Here is a 13,027-nt window from a genome sequence, read left to right on the forward strand (position 1 = left end):
TATACATAATATAGTTAAAAATTCCACTTAGCTGTGAACTCATCTCCTAGCAATAAAGAACTGGGAGTTCCTGAACACACCGGTTTTTCATATTAAACCCTATATAAACTGCCTTATCTAGGCAGAACTGAGTGCAAAATGTTCTTAACTTTTTAAATGCATCACAGCTGCAGGGGAAGGTCCTTGCAATGGTTCATCTTCTGGCTTTACTTTCATGGGCTCCATCTTGTGTTGCCACACAGCAAGAGTTCGAAGACCAACCCTTTGAGCAGTTCCCCTATTTTTATCTTCCTTTATGCAGCAGCACTAGATTTTCCTTTGGCCAACTCAGAGAATACAGTTGCAGTGCGTTTCTGTCTTTCATAAGAAAAAAAAAAATTTCCAACACAACACAGAACTTATTGTCTTGGGGAAATTTCCCCCTCTGGCATTTTAAAAATAAATATGATTAAAATTATTAGGTTTTGTCCCCTTTCTTTGTGAGATAAAATACCTTTTCTTTACAACAAAACAGTTTAATCTTATTGCATAGTGTGTTCTTTCCCTTTGACATTTAGAGGCATGAATGATTGATAACTCAGCATTACTTAGCTGAGAGATTAATCTTTATGTAGATTCTAGAGAAGGAAGAAAGAGACATTCAAATTCTGTTCCTTTATACCTGAATTGCTATAAATTAAATATGTCAAAAAATTAATTCATCAATTTGTATGCAAGGAACAAGCTCTATTTTTCTCTAAAAGTATTACCATATAAGAAAAAAAAAAACCTTAAGCCAAACAATGCCCATATCTATTATTGTTTTTGAATTTTAAAATGAAATTTAAAATATAGTGCCATAATTGGCATATACAAACTAGAGTATGGTGATACAGTAGTAAAAGGGCCTGGCTACAGTGATATTTCAAGCTCTTCTCTAAAGCCACAGACCAGTCAACCCAGCAGCTGATGAGGACCTGGGCTAGAGGCAGGTAAATGTGATGCTAGCAGCATCGTTCTGTTGCGTTCCACTGAATATAGAAATTGATGTGCCTTAACCAGATTATCCAAATGGGCCATTTGGATTAGATAGGCCTCCATTTCTTTTCCCCCTTTAGAAATGGACTGAGGATTATTAGTTATCTAAAATGAATTGGCAATCTCTGCATGTAAAATCTTGAGCCTCTACAACTTCAGCTAAAATTTGTCAATATTGAAGAGAGTCATAAGCTTTCATAATGAGCCATACTATATTAGTATGACTGTATAAAGACAGAATTTGGCATTTTCCCATTGAATATAACAAAATGAATGAGAGTTGGATCTGTCTTCTAATTCCCTGGAGTACAGCTGCACCATGTTTTAGAAAGATTAAGCCTGTGTTCCTTAATGTGTCTATATTATCTGTAGTTGCCTGTTCAGGAGGAGGAAGCATGAGAGAACATTGGGTGGGGCCAAGGACCCACCAAAGGAAAGCCTTCACCCTCCTGTATTATGTTCTGTACTATTATGTTCAACCCCTCATTCTTTTTTTCCTTCTTCCCTTCATACACTTTTGATGAGAAACTGATATTTTGGGCCCATAAAGGAAGAAATCACAAACCTGGTATTTTTTCACCTGGATACAACCGGTTCTCAAGGGGGAAAGGTGTGAACTTTCTCCTAAATTACAATATAAAAATTATAGAATTATTTTACCAAATCTAAGAACCAGATGGAATATTGTCAGTCCTGCAAAACATACTTAATTAAACATACTTAATTTGGCTTTTAGAAAACAATCAAGTTAAATTCCTTTTGAATCAAAGTGAAGAAAAGAAAATTGGGTAATAAACTGATTAAGGAAATTTATTTTTGTATCTTTGTAACAAAGACTGTAAAAGAATTCTAGACTATATGTGGACAGCAAAAATATGCACGTGCAAAGTAACACAATATTAATATGCTTCTGTTTTTCAGATGCATTACATCAATATTTGAATATTTCCACACAAGGTAATATTTTCACTACATGCTGTCATCTTGTTATATACAATTCTTTCTAATAACATCATTCCAGAAAAAATATGCCCGATAAAGTGTACCATAGTAAAAAGAAAAAAAAGTTATCCTATAAAAAGTGCTATATAGAATCCCTTAGAAGAAAACTTCATTCTTATTTGTGAAAAGCAATCTTTGAAAATAGGAATACAGAAACATAAAACATTTATACTGCATCAAAGAATCCTGATGCCTCACTTTATCTTCTTAACTATAAATCAGGTTGGAGTAGTCTTGCTACAGCATTAGCTGTCATCCAGTGAGTTAAGAATTTACTGAATATTCCTCTTGAGAGAAGGAATATATCTTTGGTAAAAGCAAGTAATGTGTTCAAACATAATTGAATTTAACTAGCATGTAATTCTCTCACTCTCTCCCCCTTCCCTTCTTTTTTATATTATATGACACACAGAAAATATGTTAAAAATTAAAATGATTAGAGTAGCAAAGCCAACTGCTTAAAAGTTCAACCCACTTGTATGAATATATCATGATTTAGTCTTTAATTTCATGATCACATATTATACTTTTTGCCTAGCATCACTGGCTTTTTTCAATTCACAGAATACATGGCACTCATTGAATGGGTAGCCATCCAATACTAATTTATTTTTATCCCCATCATTCAATATGTGGATCCTTCTTCACTGCATATCATCCAAGCCCTATATTCAGCAAGAATTATACATTTCTCATGGGTTTTCTATGGTGCTATCCAAGTTCATTCTAAATGTCTAGACAATGTTCTTTGGGTAAACCTTATATCTTTTATTGGACCAACTCAAATGTATGTAATGCTTTCCATCCAGGAAGAGCACAGACCAACTGCAGATGCTTCTTCAGCCTGATGACAGGTATTTATACCCTAAAGCTTGCAAGGAAGAACTTTTCCAACTATTTGAGTTGGTCTAATAAAAGATATCAGATTTACTCAAAGAACCTGGTCTGCCTGCGTTCTTAGATTAACACGGCTCCAACCTATACTATTAAATTTCTAAGAATTTATCTGCAAAATGCCTACTCTATAATAGTTTTATATGTGGAGGAATAATGCAGAAAAATTAATACCAAATGTGTCAAATGAGTCAATTAATTTGATTTTTTTATTGTACTTGGCATCAAACTACTTTTTTTTACATTCAAAGAACAACTCTCATTGCCATGAGTTCTAGCTGATAGTAGGTAGCACTTCTGAACATTTGGAAGCTAGTATTTTCAGTTCTTCACCTAGAAACACACTGCAGCCACCAGCAGAAATTTTGTTTTACATACTTTGATCAGCATCACATAAGAGCTGTCTAGCTGAAGGACAGAATACAGCATTCCATGGTAACATTCCAACATCCTAATCATAAATACATTCTTTTCTTTTCCTGTACTTGCTTGTTCATTTAATAATTTTCCACTTCTGGAAACAAGCCAACCACTGGTCATACTAACAGTGGTATTCACTAGGGCTGTGTGAAGCTTCAGGTGGTGATTCGATTTGGAGGAGATTCAGCCCAATTCGGTGGCCGGAACTCCAAATCTGAATCAAATCAGGGGACCAATTAAAAGGTCTGAATCAATTCAAAGCTCTCTGAATCTTTGGAAAAGATTTGGAGATCTTTGATAATTTGGACAGTCCCCAGTGGCAGAATCACTGTCCCTTGAATCATTCGAATCCGAAGCGAATACTAGCCGCTTCACACAGGCCAATATTTACTATAAAACTTATTCATTCCAAAAATATCCTGTGCACTTGCTGAGATGTAGATCATATGACAAACATAGCATGAAACAGTCCTCTGATTTCAGTTCCTGTACCTGGTGAAACTGGTGCTCTTGGCAGCTTGGAAAAGACAAGTTAGCTAAAACTACAGGAAACCCTCTCTGGTCATGGGTTCAGCATTCACGGTTTCAAATATTCGTGAATGCTGAACCCACGTCCTAAGTACACTTAAAGGAGCTCCTTGGAGCTCCCCAAATACTAGCTCCTTGGGAGTTCTGTGCTTGCCACCACTGGGCTCCTGCTACCACCGCCACTCTCCTGCCACCTGTGCCATGCTCCCACCAGCACTGCACTTCCACTGTCACGAACGCAGCCATGCCCACCCCCCCACCAGCCATCAGGGACACTGCGTTCATGAACCCAGAGAGTGTTCATGAACACAGTGCCTTATTCATGGATTTCACCATTTGCGTGGGATATGAGAATGTATCCTCCACGAATGGTGAGGGTCTCCTATACTTTTCTCACTCTCTTATGGCTCTCTGGCTCTGATATACATAGGCACACATGGTTGCTATCAAAAAACACTCTAGCCCTTGTATTTGCAATAAGCTCCTATGGGTCATCTTTTACTCAGGCTTCCATTCTAGCCAGTGGCTTAGGTGCCACTTTCCATTGTTTAACTATCACTACAAGAAATTATATTTAATTGTTCTTTTATTTAGCCTGACAGAAGGTGCCCCATACTGTCAACCATAAGCAGTTCTGTAATCCGTATAATCCCTAAACATCATCCAGTAAAAATACTGTATATGTAATAGTATAATCATCCCCAGGAACTTGTTTTGTCTACAGCTGAGCTGATTTTGGCATGTGGAAGAGGAAGGTTATCTGTAGGTTGGATATTTTTAGTATCGGCACATCGTATTGCTCTTTGAAATCCAATTCTATAATATCAATTATAAACAGTATTTGGAATTATGTTATAATCAGTTTCAATCAAAATCACTCTTACTCATAAAAGAGAAAATGTAATAGAAGGAGACATCTGTGGGAACATTATCACAGATGATTTGAAGATTCTATGTCCATATGAATCAGGTAATTTAGAATACTGTAACAAAGCATAATTTATTGCACTGACATTTTACTACTCACACATCTCCACAAATAGAAAATTAAATATCTGATCTTTCTCCAGCAAATTTGTAATCTTTGTGGACTCCGTACAGCATCCAGACAGTATGGTGCTGAGGGCAATATAGAGAGATATGTAATTAAGGTTAACTTACATTACAAATATAACTAATAGAGCCTATGGGCTATAAATAAAGAGCCATTTGTTTTTAGATAAGTTGAATGCCTGTAAAAATGACCATGAAAATTGAGTACTGATATCCATATTAACATGCAAACATTAAAAACATAATAATTTTCCAAGTGAATTAAAGCTACCCATTTTGTCTATTTTACATTTTTGTTTTATACATGTACAAGAAAAATACATAGTCCAGCAGCTACTTTTTTTTCTCCTCAATAATAACTTAGTACTTTCCAAGAGAAAAGATTCTTGAAGGAAAGCCACAAAGAAGATGGTTTTCCAAAGCCTAGAATGGTATGAGGGAGTCTGTCATTGTTTCCCTACCATCCTGACCCTTAGTAAATTGTTTGGGTAACACTGGAAATTTGAAGAATGTAATTCTACATATTAAATAAGGTCACTGGATTTGGTTCCGAGAGGAAAAAGCTTGCAGCAGACAAGACAACTTGCCCCATCTCTTCAGTGCAGGTCTGGAATTGAAGAGATCAGGCCTGCTTGTCTTGGCAGTTGAGTTTGGCAAGTAATGTTAATTAAGCCAAGCTTTTAGCTAACACAATTCATGTGTGAAGAGCATAAAGAACATCTTTTTCTATAACCACTGGGTATATCTCTGTTTTATGTTGTAGAAATTCTGTAAGCCTGTTATATGGAACACTAAGGAGCACTCTTAAGCGAGTATATATCTGAGCCAGGAGGGCAGACAAGAATCTGCGATGATATTAGAGCTATTGACAACAGAAAGATTCCTTTTAAATATACTTCACAATCAGGGTCTGGCTGATCTCACAAAGGGGATAAAAAAGTACCAGCATGAAACCTTATAGCAGAATACAATAACACTAAGAGGTTTAGAATACTAAAAACCTTAATCCTCTTTGAGAACTCATGGAGAACAGACAGGATATTAGAGAGCAAAATTCATTCCAGTCTTTATAAAACAGAAAAAAGAACACCTCCAGCCATCATGTATTTGTCCAAGGGAAAATTTTGTCAAAGGAACTATTAGTAGCTTGGTGCAGGGTTCTCCAGCTGGCACCTTAGAGATGGCCCTTAAAGGTTTAGCAATCAGCCCAGAGGCTTCTGGCATGGCCACCACTGCCTTCCTGCCATGGCAAGTGAGTTCTTTGGGTTTTCCTGCCCTCCTCCAGCTTTTTCTTCCTTCCTCCTGGAGATGGAGCAGTGCAGAAGGAAGGGTTTGTGGTGCCCAACTGGTGCGCACAGTGGGGGATCAGGGTACATGTTCTGTGTGCTCAGAAAGAGAAGGGGCCAGGCTACTAACACTGCAAGAAATGCAGGAGCCAAGATGCCCACAATGAAGGTGCATATGTGGGAGAAGAGTAGGTGATGCTGTATGAGCAGCAGGGTGAAGCCAAGTTGCCTGTACTGTGGAAGGGGTATGGGCTGCCCACAGAGTTGGATAAGAAAGGGCTGCTTAGGTGGCATATGCAGCCAGGAGGGGAGGGAAAGCCAGGCTTCTCATACTGTGCATATGCTGGGGGAGGGGAAGGGGAGAGGGAGAACTAGGCTGCCTGCGCACCAGGGGCGAGTCCAGGGTTGGGGAGGGCACCCATGTGGTGACCCACAGTCTGTAGATGAAGACTCATGTAGCCCCAGGGACTGCAGCCTGCATGGTATGTGGCCCCCAGCTACCTGGGAATTGGTCAGCTCTGGCTTGGTGGATAAGGGACAAATAAGTGATGTAATGGTACAACTTTGGTGGGATTGTGTAAGAAGCTCTATGTGATATTCTCAACAACAAATTAGGTGACACTGCAATAAAGTGGGTGCGCACATATTTGAAATACCATACTTAAAAAGGGGTTATCAACAAATGATTTTTAAATTTGTCTTATCATTCAGGCCTGAAGAATAATGCTTTGCATTCAAAAGCTTGTCTAACTTTATCCTAACTATACACTTGGTCCAGTAAAAGACATCACCCAGAATAATCTTGTCTTTGTGAAACAGACAACCGTTCCAATGGAGTTCTGCAGACATCTGTCCTAAGACAGTTCTATTGAATACTTTCATTAATAACTTGGTTCATAGAATAAGAAGTTAACTCATAGTCTGCAAATGATCCATCAAAGGTGGTGGTGGGAAGGGAGGTTACAAAAACTTTGATGGATAGGGTCAAAATTGCAAATGATTTTGATCAACTGGAGACAATCTCTGTAATTCCACAAGGTGAAATGTAGTGATGACAGGTGGAGTGTCCTACAGTTAGGAAGGAGAAATCACCTGAACCAGTACAAAATGGGGAACCATGGAAAGTACAGTATTACATCAGATAAGAGTCTGAATGTTACACTTGATCAGCAGATGATTTTAAATCAACAAGGTAAGATAGTTACAAAAATAAAATTTAAATCTCACTTAGTGATCTATTCATGTCCGTGTTATATGCAAAACACATTCAGAGTATTGAATGTCTTGGGCACAATACTTTATTTAAGCAAATTGAAGGAAGAAAGCAACAAGAAAATTAAACAACTAGAAAAGCTGGCCGATGAGGAAAGTTTGAAAGAAATCGGTTTACTTTAGTAAAGAAACAATTAAGGATTTAGGGGGAAAACAAAAGACTCTTTCTACAAGTAAAATGTTGCTTTAAAAACAGTGCAAATCATTTTTATTTCTCCATGTCGGTTGGGGGAAGGACAGGAAGAAATCAGCTTAATTTTCAGGAAAGAAGAATTAAAGCTAGATAATTCACAGATAATGTAGCTCTAGACCATGCTTCTTTGGTGGGGTGTAGAATCTCCTTAATTGGAAGTTTTTAAGAACAAGTTAGATAAATTTATCTCAGGAAAGGTCTAGGTATGCTTTGGTCTGCCTCAGTGCACATGGATAAACTAGTTGAAGTCTTGGGGGTCATTCTAAAAATGCATTTCTATAATTCTAGGAGAGGAGAGTCAGAGGTTTCAGGGAAAACACTTCAACCCTTCCCCTATTAGATGTTTGTGTGTACTTAGGCATCTAAGTGTGATCCTATTTAACTGTTGTACAGTTCCTGAGAAATATTTAATGCATTTACTATGGTAAAGCAACTTCATCTTAGCTTTGACTAAGCCAAAATAACAGTAAGGAGTATCCACTTCTGACAGTCTTTTTTCTGTGATTCAAGTGATATGACTTAGGATCATGTATGACACTTATATCTACTAGGAGGAACCAGATATATCTGGTATATTTGGTTTAAAAGATAACAAGTAAGGTAATTTTGTCTATACCCTATACCCTAGGCACAAAAGGCAATAGAAAAAAAGGAAAGAAAAAAAGAAATGTCTGTCTCCATTTCAAAAGGCATATGTAACCACTGTCTGAACTGATAGCTGCTCTTTCAACCATCACAGAAACTGTAACAACTGGAAGCTGGGAAGAGTTATTATCCCTACACCACGGTCATGATCATATATTCTGTTAATGAACAGGGAAATCTACAATATCTGAATCAGCCCATATATCTGTTGATGCTGGTGATAAATTGAATTTGCACCTTTTCCAAGTCAAACAGAGAAAATTTGTATCCAGGCCAGCAGAATAATTACAGACAATAGCATTGCCAAAGCCACCAAGGCAACCTCCTCAAAAGTAAAAAATCAGAGAACACTTCTAAAAATGTGGCAGCATGTGCAGAAGCACTGGCATTGGCAACAACAACCAGCAGCTATCTGAAGAAACATAATCAGTCTTGAACCATTGTCCCAGCAGCCAGGCCCTGCGGAAGCCATCCAGATACATTTAGGATTCATAGAATTATAGAAAATCAGAGTTAGAAGGGACCTCAGGAAGTCATCTAGTGCAACCTCTGCTCAAAGCAGGACAATCCCCAACTAGATCATCCCAGCCAAAGTTTGTCTAGCCAAGTCTTAAAAACTTCTAAGGATGGAGATTTCACCACCTCTCTGGGTAACCTGCTCCAGTGTTTTACTACCCTTCTAGTGAGAATTATTTCTAATATCTAACCTAAACTTCCCCAGCTACAACTTAAGACCATTTCTCCTTGTTCTATCCTCTGCCACCACTAAGAATAGTCTAGCTCCATCCTCTTCAAACCAGCTTCAGGTAATTGAAGGCTGCTATTGAATTTCCCCTCAGTCTCATCTTCTCTAGACTAAATAAACCTAGTTCCCTCAGTCTTTCCTCATAAGTCATGTGCCTAGGGTGGTCATCATAGAGGACAGTCCAGTTGTCCTCTGTCTGCTATGGATACAAAGCAGGACACGTTTATGTCCTCTATTTTTCTCTTGAAGAGGAAAATAGAGGACATAAATGCACCCGGTTTGGTATCCATAGAGGACAGAGGACAGAGTAGCAAAAAACTGGAATGTCCTCTATAATGGCCACCCTACATGTGCCTGATTTCCCTCACCATTTTTGTTGCCATCCACTGGACTCTGTCCAATTTGTCCACATCCTTTCTGTAGTGGGGGCCACTAAACTGAACACAGTACTCCAGATGTGGCCTCATCAGTGCTGAATACAGGGAAATAATCACTTCCCTTGACCTGCTGGCAACACTCCTACCAATACAACCCAGTATGCTGTTAACCTTCTTTGCAACAAGGGCACATTGTTGGCTCATGTTCAACTTATTTTCCACTATAACCCTCAGGCCCTTTTCTGCAGATTGAAATAAGCTAATTGACTATTTACATGATTTTGCAAAGTATTAAAAAACAAAACAAAACAAAAAAACCCAGTTCTCTTATTTTGAAAGCTTAAATGTGCTTTAGAAGAACTGAAGTAATCAAAAGCATGAGATGATCAGGCACCAAGTTACTAAAATATGAGAGTGACTATATTTATATTAGTGTTAAGCCTCCAAACATGGGATCCGGAAAGTAATTTGGACATTCAGCGTTACCACACCTAACTTTTCTAAAACTGGCTCTGGTAGGAAAAATCAGTAACCTAGAGGTAGGCTTTCTACACAATTTTGGGAAGTCAGGCACCTCAGAATGGGATCCACAACAGGCAACACATTAAACAGGGGGCCACCTAAAGTATCCAATCAAAAATGCTGCAGAGAAACAGGTCTTCAATCTCTACTAACCTTGTCACTTCTCCAAGTCAGTTACCTTACACTGGTCTGCAGGGCTAAGTACACACAATCAAAAAGCCTGAGGCTGAATCAATTGAGTCTGCAGGTTTCTCTAAACTGCACAGATTAAATTGAAACCGAAGTGAACAGACATTTACCTTTGATTCAAGTAATGCAGCCACATGCCTGCAGTGGCTCAGGCCAGAAACTGGAGGCCACTAGAGCACAGTTCTCTGGATATGTGTTCACCTCCTCTTCCTGCTGCCCCTGAGGTCTCTAGGATTTGCAGTCCAGAATTACAACTGCAGGACTCTACAGGATTGCTCATCATTTCCTCTTCCTGCTTCTAGGTGCCTCTGGGATTTGTAGTCTACAGTTGCAGCCAGCAGTAAGTTTGAGAGGGGGAAGGGGTGTTTAACCCCCTTCCTTGGCCCCAGACCATAGCTGGGGTTTGCATGGGGAAGGGGCAGTCTTCGCCACCCCTTGTCAGCCAGTCCTCACTGCTCCAGCGAGGGAGCAGAGGGCCAGGGCCAACCCTGCTCTCTGGAGGAGACACCCCATCCCATCCCAGGGCTGCAAAATGCTAGAGGACTGTGATTTAACTTGAACCAGGAAGAGGTCTGGGACAGAAGTTTCATAAACCAGTTTGACCCAAATCAGTTAAGTCTCATACTACATTCAACCAGGTTTATCTTAAACCAGTTTCAGCTATTTTGAAACTGGTTTATGTGCACTAAGCTTCTGTTCTGCTACAAGTTTAAAACAGTTTGATCAAGTGCTAACAGTCAAAAAGCCAGAGGCTGATTTGATTCAGTCTGTGCAGGTTAGTCTAAGCAACTCAATAAGCAAATGAACAGACATTCACTTTTGAGTCAGAAAATGCAGCCACATGCCTGCAGTAGCTCAAGCCAGAACCCAGAGTGTGCTAGAGCATGGCTCTCTGGCTCATGCCCAGAACAGGTTATGTGTTTGCTTCCTCTTCCTGCTCCCCACAAGGTCTCTGGGATTTGCAGTCCAGAATCACAGCAGCCAGCCTCTACAGGGTTGCTCATCACTTTCTCTTTCTACTTCCAGGTGCCTCTGGGATTTGTAGTCTACAGTTGCAGTAAGTAAGCATGACAGGGCAGCTCCATGTTTGGTGGAAGGGAAGTTTAACCCCTCGCCCAGGCACTGGACCCCAACCAGGGTTTGCCTGAGGAGGGTGGGGCAGTGAGGTCAGTGAGCCAATATTCACTGCTCCAGTTATGGAGCAGAGGGGCAGGGCTAGCCCTGCTCCCTGGAGCAAACAGCACAGTCCAACCCAGGGCTGCAAAATCCTGGGATGCTGAGGGACTCTGATTTAACTTGAACCAGGAAGGGGTTTGGGACAGAAGTTTCATAAACCAGTTTGACCTAAATCAGTTAAGTCTGATACTATGTTCAACTAGGTTTATTTTAAACAAGTTTCAGCCATTTTGAAACTGGGTTATATGCACTGAACTTCTCCTTTTCTAAAAATTGTAATTCCCAGTGACAGTGACTTTGGCATTGTTATTTCTTTTTTACCCAAGAGCTCCATGGTTAGAGTGTTCACCCAACACATTTGGGTTTAATTCTTCTCTCTGCCTGATGGTTTTCAGATCGACATCTCTCACTTTCCAGGAACGGACCCAAACCATGAAAGTATATGAGATGGTGCAGTATTCACAAGATGCTGCTGAAGATGTTCTACTTTATGTAGGTAAATTAGGCTATTTTCTGGCCTTGAGGGTAGGGCATTCAACTGGTCTGGTGAGGTTATTCAATCACCACTGTGACAACTGTTAATGTCTTTTTTTAGTGTCTTATGTGTTTATATCCCCCCCCCCCATTTATGTTTAATTTAAAATACAGAAACAGTGTGTAGATCAGGAATTGGAACCCAGTCTCTCCCCATTCCTACCAGCTAAATGTTTTAACAACTAGACAAAAGACTTCTCCTAGGCTAGTTAATCATTCAATGCAATCTACAGCCTGAGGGTTTCAGAACTCTCTGGGAAGCAGAGGTGTGAGTTTGAATCCTGTTAGGCAGAGGAACAAATTAAAGCCTACTCTCCTACTTCCTGGATGAATGCTCAGAACACTGGCATATAAAAGGCAAAAAGGAGCCATACTTTCTGGGGAGTATGATGTATTAGACATGCTCATAACAGGCCACACAGGCCTCAGGCAGCAAAGATGGAAAATCATCTAGTTCAGAAGTGTCAAATATATGGCCTGTGGGCTGGATCTGGCCCACAGAACTGTGTTATTTGGCCCAGAAACTTTGCCTCAACCCTATCTGGGATGAAGGACCTTCCCACAGCAGCAGCCAAGCACCTAAATGAAAGTTAAAGTGTTGGAGCCCCAGCACCACCAGGGGGACAAGCTTGGCATTGCAGCTTGTTCCTGTGGCATCAGGACAGTGCCTTCAATACTGTACTTCTTTCTGTGGTGCTTCTGGAGCTCCAGCAACACTGCTGTTGCCTGGTACTGTAGGAAGCAATCACGGTGCTGAGTTTATCTCTATAGTGCTGCTGGGGCCTCAACACCATGACTCTCCTCAAGTGCTTGGCTGCCATTGTAAGAATAAGCCACGGTACTGCTAGGGCTCCAGCATCACAGCTTTTGCCTGGTTGGCTATCAAGCATCTGAGCAAAAGCAGCAGCACTGGTGCTGCAGATAGAAGCCCTGCACTGGGGATTGTTCCTGTGGCAGTAATCAAGCACCTGCAATGTTGGGGGCTTCTTCCTGCCAGGTCCCAGACGAGCTGAAGCACGTGACACCTATCCAGGACCTGCCCCACTTAACACTGCATGAGGCAGAGCCCTGGACCAGCTTGAGCGCATGCTGTGTGTACCTGTGGGCCTGATCTGGCCCATGGGGGAGGATCTGCATGATTCATCTGGCTCGTGAACTGGCCCAATGCCACTCA

Source organism: Alligator mississippiensis, chromosome 3, assembly GCF_030867095.1.
Source record: "Alligator mississippiensis isolate rAllMis1 chromosome 3, rAllMis1, whole genome shotgun sequence".
In the NCBI taxonomy this organism is placed as follows: domain Eukaryota; kingdom Metazoa; phylum Chordata; order Crocodylia; family Alligatoridae; genus Alligator; species Alligator mississippiensis.